The sequence below is a fragment of the Episyrphus balteatus genome, chromosome 1, assembly GCF_945859705.1.
Source record: "Episyrphus balteatus chromosome 1, idEpiBalt1.1, whole genome shotgun sequence".
Taxonomy (NCBI): Eukaryota; Metazoa; Arthropoda; class Insecta; order Diptera; family Syrphidae; genus Episyrphus; species Episyrphus balteatus.
Genome location: NC_079134.1, coordinates 123,344,063 through 123,366,907, shown reverse-complemented (window position 1 = coordinate 123,366,907; position 22,845 = coordinate 123,344,063). Strand labels below are relative to the sequence as shown.

The window sequence follows — 22,845 nt, the reverse complement described above, 5'->3', positions numbered from 1 at the left end:
TCTTGGAGGCTTGGGGGGGGCTTGAGCCCCCTGAGCCCCCCCCTCAATACGCCACTGCCTGTCATATACTAATTTTGGAAAAGCTCAATTTTCTTGCAAAGGGCTCCAACGATCTTGTTAAAAAAATTCAAATCGTCGAAGAAACCAGAAAAGTGTGTAACTCCAAATTTTCTGAAAATTAGATTTGAATGCCATCTGTTAGCTAAACCTGATATCTACCGTTCCTCAAACTGGGAATCCCCTTAAAGTTAATGGTTTTTATTTTATTAACAAATTAGAAAATGGAAACTAATAACAATGCTTGCAAAACGATGAGGTTTTTTTGCTCTCCTATAAAATTAGCTAAAATGGAGTTACACACTTTTCTGGTTTCACCGACGAAATGTTAGTTTTTGATGAAAAATTGTATTTTTTCGAAAACCTATTAATGGTAACGGTACCTGCCATATAACTTTTTATTTTATTTCAACGAAATTTCTTATACCCAAGCATATATAATTTTAATATATTTTAATATTAAGCAGAAATAAAATTTTGAAAAAAATAATTTTTCGAAAACGGGAAAATGAATTATTTTGAAATCTCGGTTTTAAGTGATTTCAACAAAATGGCATACCAATTTTATTTTAAGACTTTTTTCCAAAATAATTATCTATAAAAAATTATTTTTTTAAAAAACGGATCTAACGATTTAATTTTTTTTTCTAAATATGTGCATCTTTATAAAACAAATCAAACTATATATCTACTTGTTTTGGAGCTCAATTGGCTTTCAGATATTGTTTTATTCCTTTTAATTGTTTTTATATATATACATTTACCAAATTACTATATAAAAAGTGTACAAAATTTTAGCAACTTGAACTTTAAGAGCAAGTTCGTACTACTCAGTCGGGCATTTTATTATTTTTGCTCAGTTCTCCTTTTTCATAGTATTAGTGTTAGGGTTAGTGAGTGTTTTTGCAATAAATTCAAGGATAAGATATTTTTTTTAAGTATATAAAATATGTAAAGGATATAGCGAGTATCTTCAAAAATGTCAAAAATCCCGATAGCAATTGAATAAAAATTTGATACAAAATATTTTGCTCCTCAGTATTTATCGATTTAAAGGATGTATTTTGTTTAATCAAGGGTAATAGCGTGTTCTCTAAAAATTAAGAGGCTTTCCGTATCAAAGTTTTGAAATTTGTGACAAATTATATGTACATAAGTAAATGTTAAAATCGATGATCTCGTCTAACCCAGTATTATGGTTGGTTGACAAGACTTCCAAACATTGATTCAAAATATTTCTAGTTTTTTACCGACTTCCAAAAAGGAGGAGGTATTCAATTCGTCTGTATTTTTTTTTTTTTTTTTATGTTTGTTACCGCATAACTTTGGACTGAGTGAACCAATTTTGATAATTCTTTTTGTATTGGAAAGCTGCTGGCTGCAGTGTGGTCAATTGGTTTCAATTTCGTTCACTATTAGCCATAGGAACTATTTTAAAAACAAAAAAATCCAGTTTTTATCCATGGAAGTCGGTTTTGTTTTTTTGCTAAAAATGATTATTAAAAGTAGACTTACACCCAAATTTTTATATTAAAAAGACAGTTATGTATTAACTTTTAACCAATAATTTGATTGATTTATGATTTGGTAATGAAATTAACAATCCCTTCTTGCTCAAACTGACAATATTGTTGTCGGGTCGATTTCACTGACTTTTCTACAGCAATTTGTTTTGGGTGTACTGATATTTTTCTCAAATAGGAAAAAGCTATCTCAAAATAAGTTTGAAAATTTATTACTTTTGCAAAATGGAGACTGTTTGTTTTGATAGCTGTATAGTAAGATTAAGAGTTACATATTAAAGATGACATTCGCTTTATTAATTTTAGTTTGGTTTTACTAAAAAAAAAAAACACATTTTAGCTATTGGAACAAAATTCAATTGCGTGAGGCATTTGACATTTACCATCCAACTTACGTAATTAATTACAAGTACATTACTTTGTTGAATCTCAGGTAGACAACAACAATAAGAAATTCCAATTGATATAAATTATTCATTATTGAATACAAAACTATTTAAAGATTCTCTTTCATGAAGTTTAATTAGTTCAATTGTTTGTATGGCTGGCTACATAATAAAATTGCCCAAGGATATGTAAGTGAAAGTCCACAATCATAATACACATCAGTAAAATAAAGATCTAAATATTTATCTAGAAGCCCCTGAGCATCAAAATTACAATCTCTGCTCGATTATTAATGCGTGATTGATTGAAAATAGTGAGAACAGCTTTAGGCAAATTAAGATTGATCTCAATCTGTATCCGCTGATATGATTCGCGCAAGAGCGGTTAACTTGGTCGTATATATTTTATTACGTTAACTAATTTAGCTGACACAAAAACAAAAATCGCAATCGCAAAGACGTCCACATGAGTTAGATTACTGCGAGCTGCGTATAGCTAATACTGGTTTGGAGGCACGGTCTTGAGAACTTGTATTTGGCAAAAAAAAAAAAAAAATTATAGAGAGAGGAGTGGACACACGAAGAAATGAAAATGAAAATAAACACACATATGAGTTTAAGGTATGAGCTTGAGCGGTCATAATGTTGGATATAAAACTCTTTTCGAAAGGCAAAATGTCATTTGGATGTAAAAAAAAAACGGAAAATAATCATTACCCCATCCAATATGTCATGATTGCACTTTGTTAAGTGCAATTGCGATGGCAAGATTGCAGGGCATTGTATGGATTTGAATGTTGAAATTTGTTAAATTGTATAGTGAAGCAGAGTGTTGTTGAGTTGCGCAAAGATATAACAACTATAACAATTTGTCTGCAGAATTCATTGAATGATAGGTAGGTACCAGTATGTAATTTTAGTCGTGATGGAGCGTTTATAGATGAAATGCAATTTTGCTGCAATGCCCTTATAGAGAGGCCTTCCAAAAGGAGCAGAGCGATTGATGAAATATTTTTGAAATTTTCAGAGATAAATATCTAATTATTATTTTATCTAAAATGCTAGTTTTGAAACCATTTCTTTTTTAAGTTAGTATTTCTTTATTATTTGAAATCAATGGTTTCGTAAAATTCCAGGCATAAGAAAGCAAATTTATTAATTGCAGCGTAAAGCTTATAAAGACTAGGGAAGTGAATTTCAAATTCATAGTTTTATAACTGAATAGGCGACATTTTCTAAAATAGGCATTAGTAAAAAATTTTCACATTTCAAATATTCAATTGATAGCAATCATATTATGCTATAACCCACATTCACATATTCGCTGTGGATCCTTAGTCTGGTATGTGCATTATCCCCGAAAATTTACAAAAGTTTTGTCTTTTTTTGTTGGTGCTATGAAATAAAACCAACTTTCAAAAATTCACTTGGAGATAGAGTTAAAAAGTGCCAAGTTTGTGCTGTTGCGCTTTTCTCTTATAGATTTTGAATAGGTTTCATAAAAATTGAATGTTCATGTGTTTGAAATTCACATAAGGAATATGTATTCTTAGGAAAACTAAAATGTATTAAAAAGATTTGTGGAAATATTTCGTAAACAACGTATAGACTGATAAAAAATTTGCTTTATGATGGATTTGGGAGAACAAAAAATTATATTTCTTATCTAAAATTAATGTCCTTTTAAACAATATCCTTTTTTAATCGATTCTAGTTTTTTCTATGCTGCCTCATACCTTCGTATTAGTAATTGTAAGAAGTTACAAGATTTTCTTCAAAATTGCTATTAAAGGTTTCAGGTGATTAATTAGAAAGGAAATTGAATTTGTTTTTTTGGGACAAAAATAACTGTACCTGCCATATATGTATAAGCAAAATGGAAAAAATTATCAATGATATTGTACAGAAGTAATATATAAGTTGCAATATTAAAACTTTGCAAAGCTTGTAAAAAAAATATTTTTGGGCTTTTTTTTAATAAATTCAATTTTTTTTTGGAAAAATCATTTAAAAAAACGGTGAATTTTCTTAAAATTTTTTGTATCGAATACAAATTTCTTTAGAGCGACATACATATGTATCTACTTATTTTAAATCAAAATGTTTATATACAGGGTGTCCCACAGTCACCGCCCCAAATGAAAACCATGGATTCCTGAGGTCATTTGAAGTCGAAAAACTTAAGAGGTAATTTTCTCGTTTTCGTCCCGTTTTCGAGTTACCACGGTTTTTATGATTTTTGCTCTCTTGTCCTTTAACTGGCCTTATCTTTGCCAAACTAAGTTTGATTTGAAAGATTTTTTTAACAACCAATCAAGAATTTATTACAGTTTAAGTTTGTCTCAAAACTTTTTTTTCTGAGGACAACTGTTTTTCCACAATTTTGCATCAAACACAATTTTCTTCGTTTTTTAAGTTGTTTTTTACACTTTCATATCATTTAAGTCAAAAAAACACGTTAATGAGTATTAATTTTGTGTCCTTTTTCTTAAAGCCCAGTTTATTTTCATAAAAAAAAATAAGTTTTATTTCATAAAAAAGGCTACTGAAAGTAATTAAAAAAAATAAACAAACTGAGTGAATTAAAAAAAAAAATAATTTTTAAATAAAAAATTGATTTAAATAAATTAAATTTTTTTCTGAGCTTTATCTATTTGTTCTTTTCTTAATCACAATAGCTCAGAAAAGTTTTTAATTCATTTAAATCAATTTTTTATTTAAAAATTATTTTTTTTTTAATTCACTCAGTTTGTTTATTTTTTTTTTTAATTACTTTCAGTAGCCTTTTTTATGAAATAAAACTTATTTTTTTTATGAAAATAAACTGGGCTTTAAGAAAAAGGACAAAAAATTAATACTCATTAACGTGTTTTTTTGACTTAAATGATATGAAAGTGTAAAAAACAACTTAAAAAACGAAGAAAATTGTGTTTGATGCAAAATTGTGGAAAAACGGTTGTCCGCAGAAAAAAAAGTTTTGAGGCAAACTTAAACTGTAACAAATTCTTGATTGGTTGTTAAAAAAATCTTTCAAATCAAACTTAGTTTGGCAAAGATAAGGCCAGTTAAAGGACGAGAGAGCAAAAATCATAAAAACCGTGGTAACTCGAAAACGGGACGAAAACGAGAAAATTACCTCTTAAGTTTTTCGACTTCAAATGACCTCAGGAATCCATGGTTTTCATTTGGGGCGGTGACTGTGGGACACCCTGTATAGACCGAGAGCTGGGAGCAGATTTTTTGCGTGAGAGGTAACCGATTCATATTAATATTAGAATAACTCCCAGCCATGGTGATGACGAAAACGAACGTCTGCCAGCATGTGTCTGCGCCTTTGCTGAGAAAAAGTGCATCAAAAGTACATTTTTTCTGAAAATTGATTTAGTGAGGGTAACCACCTGGAAACAATTGGAACCTGACGCCCTCGTCGCCCTGATTACAAAAATACCCATGACAGACGTTTTAACCGCGCCCAAACACCCGACAGACGAGCCCGAAAACGCGTTTTTTTACGAGTTTTTAGGGATTGGGGTAACCACCTAAAAACAATTGGAACCTGACGCCCTCGTCGCCCTGATTACAAAAATACCCATGACAGACGTTTTAACCGCGCCCAAACACCCGACAGACGAGCCCAAAAACGCGCATTTTTACGCGTTTTTAGGGATTAGGGTAACCACCTAAAAACAATTGGATCCTGTAGCCCTTGACTCCCTGAATGCAAAAATACCCACGACAGACATTTTATCCGCGCCCAAACACCCGACAGACGAACTCGAAAACGCGATCTTTTACGCGAACGCAAGGGCTTGGGGCAACAACTTGAAATTAGTCTCATTCTGTTGGTCTTGACTCTCTGATTACAAAAATACCCATGACAGACGTTTTAGCTGCGCCCAAACCCCCAACAGACGAGTTCTAAATCGCGATCTTTTTCGCGAAATAAAAAACCAAGGACTTGAGGTCACCATTTGAAATTAGTCTCATTCTGTTGGTCTTGACTCCCTGATTGCAAAAATACCCATGACAGACGTTTTACCTCCACCCAAACCCCCAACAGACGAGTCATAAATCGCGATCTTTTTCGCGAAATAAAAAAGCAAGGACTTGGGGTAACCACTTGAAATTAGTCTCATCCTGTAGCCCTTGACTCCCTGATTGCAAAAATACCTATGACAGACGTTTTATCCGCGCCCAAACACCCGACAGACGAACCCAAAAACGCGATTAAATTTTTTAATTGAAGATTTTTGTGAACAAAAAATTTTTTTCAAAAATGTTGCTTAAATTTCATACATTTACTAATGCCAAAAGATTGGCTAGGCAATTAAAGGAAAGGTTGTTGCCCCAAGCCCTTGCGTTCGCGTAAAAGATCGCGTTTTCGAGTTCGTCTGTCGGGTGTTTGGGCGCGGATAAAATGTCTGTCGTGGGTATTTTTGCATTCAGGGAGTCAAGGGCTACAGGATCCAATTGTTTTTAGGTGGTTACCCTAATCCCTAAAAACGCGTAAAAATGCGCGTTTTTGGGCTCGTCTGTCGGGTGTTTGGGCGCGGTTAAAACGTCTGTCATGGGTATTTTTGTAATCAGGGCGACGAGGGTGTCAGGTTCCAATTGTTTTTAGGTGGTTACCCCAATCCCTAAAAACGCGTAAAAAAACGCGTTTTCGGGCTCGTCTGTCGGGTGTTTGGGCGCGGTTAAAACGTCTGTCATGGGTATTTTTGTAATCAGGGCGACGAGGGCGTCAGGTTCCAATTGTTTCCAGGTGGTTACCCTCACTAAATCAATTTTCAGAAAAAATGTACTTTTGATGCACTTTTTCTCAGCAAAGGCGCAGACACATGCTGGCAGACGTTCGTTTTCGTCATCACCATGGCTGGGAGTTATTCTAATATTAATATGAATCGGTTACCTCTCACGCAAAAAATCTGCTCCCGGCTCTTAGACTAATACAAAAAATTAATTTTATTGAAAAACGGTTTTTGAAGTTATGATACCCATATAATAAAATATAGAACAAAGAATCATAACTTCATTTCGTGCTCAAAATCAATTAAAATGGTGTTTTCTTAATTTTAAAAGCAAATTTACACGTTTTTTTCAATTTTTCTTATAATAAAATCAAAGGGAATTATTCTTTAATCAATTTTTAGATACAAAAATTAAAACATTGTGAACATTTTTTTTACCATAAGAGCTAGTAGTATATTGTATTTTAAATATATTCAAAAACTTGCGAAAAAATTCATCTCAAATAAAAATGCACGGCTGGGTAAAGTTGCTTATAAATTAAAATATTTTATATACAAATTTGGAAAAAGTTAAATTTTGTTTTTAATTTATAACTTGATACATACAAGGTGTCCCAAAAGTAATTGTTCAAACGAAATATGTATACTGATAGGCCAACTTAAAGGCTCTCATAATTTGGTAACTTGTTCATCACAAATCATTACGGTTTTCGATTAAATGCAGTTAGGTGAAATTTCAAAAAATCCCTATCTTGCAACAGTATTGTGCTTCCTCCGCCCATGAGTGATTTTTATTTTTTTACAATTCTTTCACTAAAAGATTGCCTAATATAATTAGAAATGATTAATTACACTGGTTTCGAGGCTATATTTTTATGTGAGATAATTTGTATTACAAACAAATTTGTAATGGTTCCTATGAGAATTTATTTTCTTCTTCCAAAAACTGTTTAAATTTTCCCGATATCTTTTTTATTGTTTAAGTTAATAACCCAAAAACAAACTTTACTTTATCTAAAGTTTAAGTCACAAATGAATTAACAAGATTTTTGCCACAAGAACCAAAATATATTTTTCTGAAGGTTTTTGGGGTGATAAACTTGAATCCGCAATCAGAAAAATTCTATTAGCCTCCGTTCTTGAAATATTACCGTTATAAAAAAAACCTTTATTTTTAATTTTATAACGGTTATATTTCAAGAACGAAGGCTAATAGCATTTTTCTGAGTTCGGATTCGAGTTCAGCACCCCAAAAACCTTCAGAAAAGTATATTTTGGCTCTTGTGGCAAAAACCTTGTTCACCAGTGTTAATTAAAATATTTTTTATTTTATACGCCATTTCGCCACAAATGAATTAACAGCTCCAAGTTTTATAAAAACTCAATTTCTTACATGTATTTGGGAGCAGTACCCCAAAAAAAATTTGTATGGTGTGAAACTAGTTTTTTATTTAAAAACATGCACTAAAATTGCAGTTTTCAAAAAAGTATAAATATTCCCAAAGTTACAAAACAAAACAGGGGTTATTAAAGAAATTAATAACTTGTAAGTTGCAGCTTTATATTGCTGTTTTTTTTTTTTTTTTTGAATTGAAAACTTCTTTAGTATCGTAGTGATTTGAAACAAGATGAAACGAAAACGCGACACGAACATTCAACTTGTTATAACTTTTTTGTTTTATAGATGAAGATATAGATAGATGAATAAAATTTGTACTGTAGATAGGTAATTTATAAATGTACACAATTTCAATTAATTTTATATTCAAAATTCTGAGATAACGGTAAAAAGATGTTCTTTTTCTACACACGTTATATCTTTTGATCTAGTGCACATACAAATTTGATTTAACTTTAATACGCATGCTGATCATAACATTTCATTTGATATATCACAATTAACTGTACGAGCTCTACAAGTTACACAATCTTAAATTGAAAAACTTGAAAAATACCTCAAAACACCTGTGGAGATCTGTTGACTATGACCAGTGTAGGAAGTACCGTAATCTCAGCTTGAAATTTCGACATATGTAGTTGGCTTTAAAAAATTCTTATTTTTTTTCTAGGCATGGTAGAAATATGATTTATACGTCATATAAAAGGTGAAATAACCTTTCAGATGATATAAAATTTACTACACCGAAAAAAAAAACCAATATCAATTTAACATTTTTTAAATATCATATTAACATTTTTTAAATATCAGCCAAAAATGCTCTATAAAATGTGTTTTATGATATTTAAAATGTTAAAACAACATTTTTATTATCAGGATGATATTTAAATCTCACATTTTGGAAATTTTTTTTGATATTTTATTATCATTTTTTCATATCAATTTCTCATTTAAAATTATTGAAAAATATTAAATAAAAAATTCTTAATGTGTACTAATTTAAAGGCGCTTTGTGTTTTTTCGAAGTAAAATGTATGATTTACTGAGAAAATTTGATCGGCACTAAGATTTTACTTCACATAGTTTGGGAGAAAATAACAAAACAATTATATCACCTATAATAGAAAAAATAATATCACCATTATTTTGTAAAGAATATTCCCTTTCAGTAATGTTTTGAAAAAAGAAAGAAAATTCTTAAAATAATAAAAATAATAAAAATGAAAAGGAAAGAAATAGGTTTCATTATAATAAACTAAAACGTAAAATCTAGTCAACATTGATATTTTAATTGTCAATGTGAAATTTTCACTATCCCACCTGAAATTAAAAAATGTCAAAATGATATGATAAAATATCAAAATTGATATTTTAATTGTTGGACGACTTTTGTCACTGAAAAATGTTAATTTGATAGCTGTTATTATCAAATTTTTTACTTGCTCTATAGGGCAAGTATTGGTTTCGTGTCGAAAAAAAAATTTGAGGTTTTAATCAAAACCAACATTACGATGATGGAGAATTTCAAAAAAGTGGGTCTCGCAATTCCGTCCGTGCGTCTGTACGTCTGTGCGTCTGTGCGTCTGTGCGTCTGTGCGTCTGTGCGGTTGTGCGTCCATCTGTACACATTTCCACAGCCTAAACGGGTGGACGGATTTTCTTCAAATTTGGTACAGATGATTTTTATAGAATTCTGAAAGTTGGTTTTTTTTTGTTTTTTTATATCTCGTTTAGAACGTATACCTCCCATACAAAAAAATACGATATTGCGAATTTCTCGAAAACGGCTCTAACGATTTTGATTAAACTTTGTATACGTAATATTTAAAGCAGTGGCAATAAAACTGCATTTTTATTTTTCTCAAAAAAGTCAAATAACAAAAAAAAATTTTTTTTCATGCCCTAAATGTCGGCTCTTCCTCAATATCAATTTTTTTTTTAGAACCAGCTTTTAAAATCTACAAGTAGACTAACATAAAAGTGCTTTGAACTGCAAGAGCAAGTACGTGCGACCCCAGTCGTGCATTTTATTTTTCGGTGTATATGTTGTCATTTAAAAAAATATATTTAATGGTGTTAAAAGAGAAAAAAGATTGATTTTTTTTTGCTTTTTTGATGATTAGGTTTGAAAAAAAATAAGCTCTTTTTGTAGATGTTTTTTAGACATGGACGATATAAATATTTTGAGCTGAAACAATAAGCTTTCAGATGATATAATATTAATATAGGTTGTCATATAAAAAACATGTATTTAAAGGATATAGAATAAAAAATAGGTAGATTTTTTATTTTTTTTTTTTGCAAGAAAATTTTTTGCATTAAGGTTTCACTTCTACTACGTGTGAATTGCACACCTGACTTTTTTTTATTTTCAATTCGACGGTAGTTTTTCTTCTTAACACAGTTTAAACAAAAAACATGTTATGGATAGTTAAAAGATTCATCTATTTGATTATGACCAAGTGCCAAGAGAAACATTATTATTATTAATCTCTAATTTATTAATCTATCAATTTTATTAATCTTTTTGAATATTCTTGTATTTTTTGTAAATATACATACTCATTTAAAATAAGCAGAATTAATGCCGGAAAATACCAAAATCGATAAGCAAAATACAAGTTAAATTTAAGCTTATAGTAATTTTAATAATAAGGTGCTAATTAAGTGCTCCACCATGTTCATGTCCATATCTAGCATGTGGACCACACCAAATTCGACCTCTCATATAAAAAAGATTACAGTTGTAGAAGACTTCCGGACTACCTAAAGCAATATAATCGTTTAATCTAAGACATATTAAGAATTAACTAATTTATTCGATAATTTAAATTGGTTTTAACAATGAAAAAGAACAAATCAAACGTGTTACACTGCTTTGCATAAAATTAATAATTGTCTTCTTCCAAATGGCTTGATTCTATAAAATAAAAGTGAAAGGGCAGTCTAACCAGAATATATTTATTTAAAAACTAATTTGTTACTATTTGCTTAAATATTTATAAGCTTAATGCCGAAAAAAATTATTTAATTAAAAAATGATAATGGAAATCCGCCTTAACAAATTCATCACTGTCAAAAAAAATGAAAAAAAAAAAAAACTAACAAACAAACAAAAACCAGTCAAAAGAATTTTCTAATTATAGAAAATCCAAAAAATATTATAAAAATAGTGTGATGAATTCTATTTAGTAGATAGAACAACCGTGAAAGGCAGAGCAAGGTGAACAATGAAGATCGTTCATTTGTCAAAATATTTATATGTGAAATAAAAACTTGTATTCTTTCCAAGAAATACTCGTAATAGCATCAGGTTCTTAATATTTATCTTAAATCAAGTTGAACAGCCGTTAAAGTTAATAAGTTTTGTTAACTACTTTTGATTATTTTTAATTTTTAATCAATAAAATTGGATAATTTTTGTTTCTTTATTGAAAGAACAAAATAAAAGAAGGTGAAGTACAAGAAGAGCAGAAATTAAAATAAAAGTTCAAAAATAACGGAAAAATGAAGTGTACAATTCGTAGGAAAAATATGTACCTTTATCAGTTACTTATTTGAAAATGACCAAAATTATAATGAAAGAGAAAGTTGGTGATAATAAACAGTTAAAGCAAAATATTAATAATACATTTTATAATAGCATTTCTTAAATAAATTACCCTCATCTGCTTTTTTACCAAAAACGAACGTTTTTTCTTACTTAAAGATGGTGCTATCCAGGTTAGACTACATTTAAGATGTTAAATTCACCGGAAGATCGGCTTAGTAATATGCACTATCGGTAATTTTATATGCTGTACTCTATATCAAAATATATTTCAATAAGAAATTGCCATGTTTAAATAAAAAAAAGTACGTATACGCCATAGTGTACACTTTTTTCTTGCAATATCGAATACAAAATTACCTTCAGGTTTTCTGTTAAAAAGGATTCAATATATTAAAGAGAGCTTTAATTTTCTTCAAGAGTTCGTGCAGCAAATTTAAAGCAAGATTAAAGAAAACAAAAAAAAAAAATAAATAAGAAATTAAATATTATACGGAAAATTTATGGTTGGACTATACAAGTAGTAATAAATGATAATGCTCTTTCCAACAGCTTGTAGTTTAAGTGCATTAGCTGAAAGTCACGTTAACCTAACCTTGCCTTACCTACTAGCAGCTTAAGAAAAATTAAAAAAACTCACCACACTGGCAGTCTTTAAAAATTTATTCTGAACTTGTTTTAAAACAACTTGTTGCTTTGAATGCAGAAAGGATTTTAAAACATAATTGGAAATTACCCTGCAATGTAAATTTGAGCTAGCCTTAAACGTATTTAAACTAATTTGATAAGAACTTTTATTCATTTGGAATACAACCCTGGCATTTATTGATCCAAGTGTTAAAATTTTGAAAAGATATCTTGTACAAAATGGAAAAAAAAATAGAAAGCCAAAAGCCTAAGATGTATTATGAAAATCTTAACAATGGAAATAAATCTTTCTGAGCTTACCTTATAAATCACTAGTATTGGCATCGGGTTGATAATGAACTCTCTGGCAATTCTTGAATCTTTAATTAACATAAATATTCTATTTATTTTCCAGTTCGTATGTTGTTAAACGAAATTTGATAATTGCACAGTTCTTATTGTAATCGCAAATGTACAATAGAAAAAAAAATAAATTATTGAAAAATAATTTCCGAGGATTTTTGTTTTAATTTTTCGCTTTGAATTTATTTTTGTTTTAAATTTGACAGACTTCTCTATAACATTAGATTTGTTTTTATTTTTTTTAGAGTTTTTTTTTTGTTAAAGTAATTTTTGTTTTGCTGCAGCTAAACTTGAAATTGTTATTAATGAAGAAAAATTGAACTGAAATAAATCTGTCCAGTTTTACTTCATACCATTATTTTTATCAGTTTTTCGTTAATATTCCATTCTCATAAAAATTCAGGAATTTAAACAAAAGTATTCCTATCTTTCCTTGACTATCTAGAACTTGTTCAAATATAATTCTTGTAGTGGAATAAGTCAAATCTCATTATCATTACAAATGAAAATGAAATAACAAATCATTTTCATTTCAATGCATTTGCTTCCCAAAACAAATTAAAAAATATGTATTGTTTATCAATAAAAAAATTTGATTGGAACCAAAAATTGCACTTTTGCTCTTAATTCAACGAAAGATCTACCGTTCAACTGTTTTGAACATTAAAAAAAAAGGGAATCAAATGCATTTTTACCATTTCTGGTGCAACGCCATTGCACTTTTGCTCTTAACTCAACGAAAGTCTAGTAAAATGCAATAAGTGCATTTGATGTCTCTTAACAAGTTGCCAATATTTCTTGTACAGTTGACTTTAAGGCAGTTCAACCATTCTTTAATCAAAACATCCATACGAAATCGATTACCAAAAAAATGTATCGTTATTTTGTTTAGAAAAGACCCAAGACTAATTTTTGTATATTGATTTGTTTGGAAAAAATTTTACAATTCACATCCACTTGTTGTCAAAAGTTGTACGTTAAAAATTGATGAATATTTTCAAAGTCATTGACAGAAAAAAGAGAATAAAAAAAATAAAAATAAAATTAACAAATAGAAAAAAATGAAAAATTGAAAGAAAAATGGAAAATCTTATGGACCATTGGTTTTTAATAATATTAAATATTTAAACAAGTTTCGCGACAGGCACCATTGCCTGCCGCGAAACTTGTCCAAGGATATGGTTTGGGAGGCCCAATAATTTGGTAAGCTGAATATTAATTTAAATATGTATGTTTGTATGGTATGTATATTGTTAAAAATTATGAAATTGTTAATATTTAGAGACAAATTACTATGCCGCAACCATTGCAGCCCATCGAACAAATCGGGGATGGGCCACATGCCCTGATAAGCCCTTAGATATTTGTCAAACCTTGCTTCTTAAAAATCTTCACATTTTTTCTTATATTTTCTTCTTTTTTTTTAGCCAAACATAAGGGTCATATATTTCCGCAGGAAAATATCATTGTGACCAGGAGGACCCGACTAACAAATTTGCTTCTATGTATTAAGCTTTACAGGTGGTAATGTATGTAGCTCATGTAAAGCTTTATAGAAGGATATTGTTTGTTGGGGAGGGTGGTCAGGATACATAGGATTTTGATATTTAATTTTTATAATAATATTTTTAATTAATTATTATTTGACAATTGATTGCTTTGTTTTTATTTTTTATTTTTAGAAATTTAATCTTTTTTTACAGTGGGTATAAACTAAATTTTGGAAAATCGAACTAAAACTGAAGAATAAAATGGATGTTAAGTCAATAATTGCAATCGTTTGTTAGATTTACTTATTTATTGGCTTATCAATATATTAATTTATTTACTATATTTTTTGTTAATTTTTTTATATTTTTTTATTTTACAGGTTAATGTAAATAAAACTAACATCGTTGAGAGTTTTTTTTATTCCATTCAATCAAGATATAAAAAAAACGTTTTTTGTAGGGTCGTACAGATATGGTTGAGGCATATTTTTAAAGGTGAAATGATAAGCTTTTCAATGGTATAAAATTAATTATAAGTTGTCAAATAATAAAGTTGACCAAATCGAGATGGAAGAAAAACATTTTTTTCTGATAAAAATTGATTGCATTCAAAAAATTCCAGGTTTTTTTCTAAATGTAGTACAAACATAATTGAGGTGAATATTGAAAGCTTAAATAATAAGCTTTTAAATGTATAAAATTGACAGTATGATTCGCTTTTTACGTGAACAAATTTGTGATTTCAAGAAATCATTTTTATACTTTTTACAAAACATTTAGACTTTAGTTAAGAAGAAATATAAGGCTTATTGAAGGTATAATTTTTTTTTTTGCATACTTTTGCATACAAAAAAATTGCCATAATGAGAAATGCTAATTTTTAATTGAATTAATTTTAATTATTTTTCTTTTGCTTTTTTAATACGTCTATTTGATAGAGAAAATATCTTTGGTTGTCAATTTTGGTCAGAAAAGGCATCAAGTTTTATTGTACAAGTTTTACGGTTTAATTTGTATAAGTTTTTTTTTTTTTAATTTTTGTTATTCGATTTTTGTTATGTTTGAGTCACATATTATTTTATGTAAACCAACCATTTCAAAAGATATGATTGTAGTTAATTTGAAAAGGTTATCCCTTCTTAAGATTAAAGAAAAAAGTAGTAAACAAAAATTTGTTGAATGAATTTCCATAGTTACACATCATGAGGTTCCAACTTTCCACACTTCTTTTTTCTTTAACGAAAAAAAGGTTATCTATCTAGGGTTATATTATAAAAATAAAATAAAAAACTGTGCCATTCCGTTAAATAATTGCCAATCTGAAACTCTATAGTTAATGTTCCAAAAAAGGTATGCACAAGTACAAACTAAGATCTCATCACCGAGACACATTACCACATAATCTCTTGACATTTCAACATTTTTCCAGCAGGTGATTTATTGAAAAATAAATGATGAGCTCTCTTAAACTACCTTCCAACATCACAATAATTAAAATGAGACCTCACATAATCTAAAATAATACTTACCCAATTAATTTGAGTTTTCCGCAAGTTGAACTTTAAAGATTGTTAACTAACCAGCCAATAAAATAATTTGTCGATAGAAGAAAAAATAAAGTCGTCAAACACTAATGTATCCCAAAATCAATCACACTCAATCACTTTAAGTGAGTAAGCACTTTCTTAGCTTTTGCCGCCAAATTAATTACAGGTCTGTCACTTGAACACAAACACTATCCGTCCGCACACAAATTGTTTTTTTTTTTTTTTTTAATTTTTTTTTCCAGTAAACTTCGTTAAAGAAGTCTTTCTTTTCTTTTGCTTTTTTTTTATTTATTATGCAACATTAAGCCAATAAAAAAAAACCAAACAATATATTAATTTAATAACAAATTCTCCACTGATTTATCTTCCGGTACAAAAATAATGGAATAAATTTAAAAATCCACGTCTTTTATTAAATAAAAAACCAGCCAATTACACTGTATGTTTGGTTTTATAAGCCAATCTATATGAATGTTGCTGTTGTTCACACAAAAAATATATAATTTAACTTTTTTACCATAAAAAATCAAATTCGCAATTTAATAACAAAAAAATAGACAAAACCATCAGCCAGTATTGTGCATCATTAAAAAATTTATTCACGAATTAATTAAAATTTTTAATTATATTCAAAATGATTAAAATACATTATCATTTTTTTGGAATAAAAAAAAAATATTAAAGTATTATGAAATAAAATCATACAATCGGAATAGTATCGCTGTAAATCACCCATATGGTGAGTTTGTTCAGTATTCACCGTTCACTTTCGTCTCGGTTCCCCTTTCAAGTTCAAAAAAAATTTCACTTTTGTTTGTGGGCAAAAGAAATTGAAAGGAACCGTTTTTCTCGCTCCTTCTTTCTCCACTTTTCTTGTTTATCTCTTTAAAACGATAATTTAACTCTTTTTCGTGTTTGTATATTTTTGTTGTTGTTCATTTTTTTGCAACAAGTTATCGAACACGATGTTTGTTTGTTTGCACTGCAGGCGTCTTGTTTGGGCCCCAAAAACGAGATAACGTAAGCGATCGCCGATCGAGATCGGTTTGTTTAATTTATACAATGCCCTGGAAAATATCCAAAAATTATTAAAAAAAAGAATGATTTTTATTTCTAGAGAAAAAAAAACCTAAAATTAGAAAAATAAAAATTAAATAAAACAACCTAACACTCTTGCGAACATCTGCATGGGAAAAATTGTTCAAACAAAATTAAAACCGTTCGCGAGTGCGCGCACCAATTGATCTAACCGACACGACCGACGAAAAAGAACTGCGATTCCCCTGCATGGAAACTCGTAGTGCGAGGTGTTGAGGCTTGCCTGCCACTCTTGCGACCCACTCCCCTACCCATCTAGAGAAAACAAAAAATTTTGTTTTGTCTGTTTTTTTTTTTGGTTTTATGTTTGGTTTTTCTCAGTTTGTTTTGGTCTGCATTTCCAAGTCAAAATTGGGAAGACAACTTACACAAGTTACACCAACAACAACAACAACAAAAACAAAAAAAGCTATTTCGAAATGGCTTACAGGTTCTGCTCGCTGCAAAGGCGAAGAAGCCAGAAAAGTTTGCAAACTTTTTGACATAAAACAAAGAGAAGATGGGATAGTGTTGCCGTTGTGTGGACACAAATTTATTTTTGTTTGTGTGTGAAAAATATTTTTTTTTAAATCCGAGGAAAATAATATAATTAATCTATAGATATTGCCAAATCTGAGTTGGTACTAAGAGTACAGTCAATTGTACTTTTTTAGAGGCAGAAAATAACGGTTGGTACGTATAATATATAATATCACTTCTAAAAATACAAATACTTTCCGAAAAATGCTTTTATGATTTTGATAACAACATATTCAAGATCTAATAAAAAAAAAACAATTTTTTTGTCACAAAACAATTTCTTTTTATTTACAAAATTCTTAAATAACGTCACAAATTTTGGTTAACTTTGTTCTTAAAAATATTTACTTTGTCTAAATGAAGGGGGGTGGGTCAAAAAAATCGAAATTCTTTTTTTTTTTTTTATTTTGTACTCCTAAAAATCGATTACTAGACACCTGTAGAATATACACACCAAATATGAGCTCTTTATATTAATGGGAAAAGCTAAAAAAAAACAATCATTTTTTTATTCATTTGACTTTTTAGCAAATTTCTTTACATATTCTTGTAGGAAATTGAACGCTCTACAAAAAAGGCCCTATAGACTTTTTTCGTTTATCTAACCGTTTGTTAGATATTTGAGGACCAAAAATCGAGAAAATCTTTAAAAATTCGTTTTTTGTTCTTAATTTGGTAAAAAATTGAACAAATTATAATAAATCAAACGCGCAAGACATATTCTTATAGGAAATAAATTGCTCCACAAAAAAGGTCTTGTTAACTTTTTTCATTTATCTAACCATTCTAAAGATATTCGAGGTCAAAATTATAAAAACATTTTTTACTTTTCAAAATTTGCCCATACACTGAAAATTCATTATTTTCAAATTAGCAAAATATATTTTTGTAGGAACTTAAACGTTCTACAAAAAATTCCTTGGCATCAAATTGATTGCTTTAGCGGTTTAGAAGATATTCGTATCCAAATCGTAATGCATACGGGTCATAAGAAAACTATTGAAATCAGTGGGAATTGGTTTCCTACAAGAATATGTAAAGAAATTTGCTAAAAAGTCAATGAATAAAAAAATGATTTTTTTTAGTAGAAGCTTGATGTAAAAATGGAAAATTGCGAAGCGGAGGACGTTCCCATTAAAGAGCTCATATTTGGTGTGTATATTCTACAAAATCAAAAAAAAAAGAATTTTTATTTTTTTTTTACCCACCCTAATGAACCTCAAAGAATATTATGCAATATTTTCACGAAGAAATATTTAATAAAATGCATGAGTGTGGACTGGGTCGCACAAACTTGCTCTTGATTTAATGGTGATAAAATTTTTAAGAAAAACATAAAATTCGTTCTCCAAAGTATACAACTTAATTTCTTTTAATAAGATGCATTTTTTGAATTATTTTTTTTTAATCGTTAGAGCAGTTTAAAAAAAATAATTTTTTATGAATAATTTTTTGAAAAAAAGAGATTGAATTAATATTGGTTAAATTTAGTGAAATAATATTAGATGGCATATCAACTGTAGTAATTATTAAATTATCATTACCTAAGTAAAAAATATTCAATGAAATTTCGAAATTTTGATTTTACAAAAAAAAAAAAAAAATTAATGTAGTTTCACAAAATGCCTGTTTTTTTTTACTAACTTTCCTGTACTTAGGCCCAATTTATTGACTCTCCATTAAACTTAAATCTCCATTAAAAATGGGAATTTTAAATTAAAAAACAAAATTCGTTTAATTCAGTCTCTTTTAAGGATTTTTTTGAAGTTTCACATCATTAATTAATTGAGCATTAAATTTTAAAGCCCTTTTAGTTAAAATGCCAAATTCGACCTTTTAAGAGGGATTTTTAGAGCAAATTGAGGTTTTAAACAGGATTTCTTTTTATTCACTCTCCATTAGAGTCAAATGTCATTTCTTTATTGTTTAATTTTATTAATTTATTTGAAAAACGTCAAATGAGCTAAAGAATTATTAAAACAACAAAACAATTATGAATAAAGTCCAGGAGCGAATTTTTTTTGTACGTACATACATATGTAAATGTATTTATTCCATAAATAAGTTATGCATATATAAAATGACTGCAACTCACCAGAAATTCTTTAATTTTTATTAAGAGGGGAGAGACAACACTTCATTTTAGATTTTTAATAGACACAAGATTCAAAGAAAATGCATTTCTTAGCTCAGAAAGGCACATATACATACATAGAACTAGATCTACTAGATTTATCTTCTCCACTTAAAAAAAAAAACTACTAGTAAAACAAATCCGGGTTGAGGTGCTGCATTATAATATAATCATCTCAAAACATTTCAGAACACTTTTGTATATCGCAACTCTCATCTGTGGGATTTCGTCTTGCGTTTTCAGCTACAAAATAATTACGCGCCTTAGTTTTTATGTTTTTTCATATTGTTTATAATTAAAATCTTCAAATTCAATTTGACAAAATCATTGCTTTTGACAGTTGTTAAAAAATGAAATCTTGCGTAAATAATTCTTTCCTTCTCCAAATTCAGTAGGTATTTATTCCTTCATATCTTCAAATTAAAAAAAATTTGATTTGACAAATTTCTGCTTTTGACAGTTTTATTTTTCAAAAACTAAAAAATCCCTAGGATATTTTTAATGGAGTTTTAAATTTAAAGTTTCCATTAAAAGTAAAGACTTTAACTAAAGTAGAGTGAATTAAATGAATTTTTTAATGATGTATACTTAAAGGCGTCAATAGTTAACAACGCTGTTAACTAAAACGATAAATTTCAAAATTTAATGGAGGCTCAATAAATTGGCCCTTAGACTATAGTTTTCAGATCAATAACTTTCAATTCATACATCGTATGACTTTCAAAATAACAAATTATTGGAGAATTGATAGTCTATAACTTTAACTGTTTAAAAAATTATGAAACTAATGTCGGGAATGATAAAATCTTTAAAAAAAACGAAATCAAATTAATTAAAACAACATGACCTCAAAAGATAATTTAATTTCAAAGAACTTTGGTCTGATAACCATTTCGCGTTTTCCAAAATGGTGGATTTCGCCAGGGGGGTGGCATCCCGAAAACCAGGACTTTTCTAATACCCCTCTCAGATTTGAAAAATTCAGCCTTCCTATTAGTAGGGGAGCCCAGGAAGGGATTTCGCGCGTTACTCGAGCGCGTCAGAAAATCATATGGGGAGAAAGCTTGTACTCAGTAATGTACTCCTACCAAATATAAAAGCTTGATACAGTGGTCTGCGTTGTGGGCAGCCCGTCAGATTAGTAAAAAAAAATCGATCCTCGGAAATACTCGAGCGCGTCAGATTAAGAAACGGTAGCTTAACCTACACATCTAGAAAAGTGTATATTTCAATAATCTGACAATTTGAGCGTGGCATAAGAAAATGGGAGAGGCACAAAGTTGTAAAAAAAAACGTCACCTCGAAATACTCGAGCGCGATTAACTTTTTTTTTATTCTGAAGGGAATTTTATCAGGAACACGAAAAACATATAATCTGACGGTTTTCATGGGGCAATATAGCCAAAATTATCGATAAAGCATGAACGTACAGTAAAAAAAAATACAATTTTTTGGTTCGTGTTGCTGAGTTTTTAACGTTTTTGTCGAAATATCTTTATTTTTTTTGTCTTATTTACTTACACTTATTATGTGGATACGGATTGACTTAAAAAAATCTAAAGAATTCATTAAATTGGATAAAAAATAACGTGTCAAAGCCCCAAAAGACGTTTTATATGGAATTTACTATAGGAGAATATCCAGTCCGGTACTCAAATTTTTGTATCGAGGTATAACGTGACATTCTTAACTTTATAGCAAAAGCCCCATCTTTAATAAATATAGAAGCTCTGATCGTCTGGTCATTACGTGATGTTCTTAGATTTGGGGTATTTTTTCTTTCGTTAAAGACCAGACGAGCAAAACTTATGACTTTAGGTACGTTTACTTTTTAATAATATAATATCATACGAAAGAAAGATTATCAAGTAAGTATCATAACCATTTTTGCTTACAGAAACACGAGATGACGACAAAGTTGAACAAGTGGAAACCAACCTGGAAGACGAATCCAGTTATTATGAATATTAAATTATTATTGATTGACCTTTGTATATAATATGTATATAATGTAAATTTTGTATTACATCCAGTAGGTAATAACCAGAAGAAACGAACAATATTGTTTTATTCAAAAACTGTCTAATTTTTTTTTAAATTGTCAGATTAGCAATACACCTTAACATAATTGTCAGATTATAATTTAGGGTGACTCCAACATCGAGCTAAACCTACAGTAGAAAAATCAGACGCGCTCGAGTAACTTACGTTAACAATATTTTTTTACATTTTCAAAAATGATTTATAAGTGTAGACCACGTCCAAATCGTCAGTTATTCAAATTGAACACTATTAGGAGTTCACTGAACGTACCCTCTCAAAATCTGACACGCTCGAATAACTTTTTTTTTTAAATTTGTTCTACCGCTTTTTGTAGCCACCCACCACTGTCTTATCGTCAGATTAATATTTATCGGTTATCACAAAGTCAATGCGAGTATACCCTATTAATATCTGACGCGCTCGAGTATTTCAATGTGGCAGTTTTTTTTTACATTTTCTTAACGTGTTTATAAGCTCTTATCCCCACTTAAATTTAAAACTTTCATATACTTTTTTTCGTTTTAGAACCTAATCTTCGCAATCCAATAGGTCCCCATGGCGCTCGAGTAACTTCAAATTTAGCATCTCGGGCTCCCCTACTATATATTTCGTTCCACGAAAAAGTCAATCTTTCCTGTGCTAGATATGAATTTTTTTTAGCAAAATCGTTGAAGCCGTTTTTGAAAAAACTAAGTCAAAACTAGGTCAAAAAAATTAATTTTTAATACCCTTCAAAATAAAATTATAAGCTTTAAAAAAACTCTCCAGCGTAAGTTATGTTAAGAAATAGTATTCAAAATATAAAATGATCGAATTTATTTGGAAAGGTTTAGTTAATATTTTGGAAAATAATTCTAAATTGCAAACGAAAATTAAAAGAATAGATAGGTATATAGAAAAATGTATGTGAAAAAAAAAAAACGGTTAAAACGGCCTTGAATGTTTGATCAGACTTTTAAATCAAATATAATAGTATACTTTTATTTTTTTCCTGTTCCTAGGAAAGTTATTTGTTTAAGTTTAAGGGCATCGAATTTCTAATATTTTGGTGTATTTTTGCAGATCATGAAAGGTGAGCCGAGTTAAAGGCTTAGAGCATAAACATAAAAACTATCTTGAAATAAAAAAAATGAAAATATTAAACTATGATTTACACCATGAATTTAAACTTTCGTGTAAATTAAGAATATAATTTCGATCGGTATTTAGTATTCAATAAGAATAATAATAAAAAAAAAAATATGCCAGTAGGAATCGAACCAAGGTCTCCATTGTATGAGTCGATAGGTATTCATCGAATTTTAAGGATTTGTAGGGGTTAAACAAATGACGCTCAGTAATAGGCCACCACATCGCTCCAA

At 29.1% G+C, this 22,845-nt stretch overlaps 1 protein-coding gene and 1 long non-coding RNA gene across 3 annotated transcripts in view; both read right to left on the bottom strand.

Annotated features, from left to right (window-relative positions):
* Positions 1 to 15,905, bottom strand: part of LOC129917846 (uncharacterized) — a 148,326-nt gene extending 132,421 nt beyond the window's left edge. The window contains exon 1 of one of the 2 annotated variants that reach the window (XM_055998040.1): positions 15,673 to 15,905. The gene's annotated coding sequence lies outside the window, so the exon portion shown is untranslated. Of the gene's footprint in view, positions 1 to 12,611; positions 12,762 to 15,672 lie in introns of those variants that run through there. The other variant, XM_055998033.1, reaches the window with a different exon arrangement.
* A 350-nt stretch (positions 15,906 to 16,255) lies between these two features.
* LOC129917981 (uncharacterized) lies at positions 16,256 to 17,065 on the bottom strand. The gene is made up of 2 exons (XR_008772907.1): positions 16,855 to 17,065; positions 16,256 to 16,757 (listed from the first exon to the last, which is right to left on the bottom strand). It is a non-coding gene; the product is annotated as an uncharacterized LOC129917981 (long non-coding RNA).
* Between the last annotated feature and the right edge of the window lie 5,780 nt (positions 17,066 to 22,845).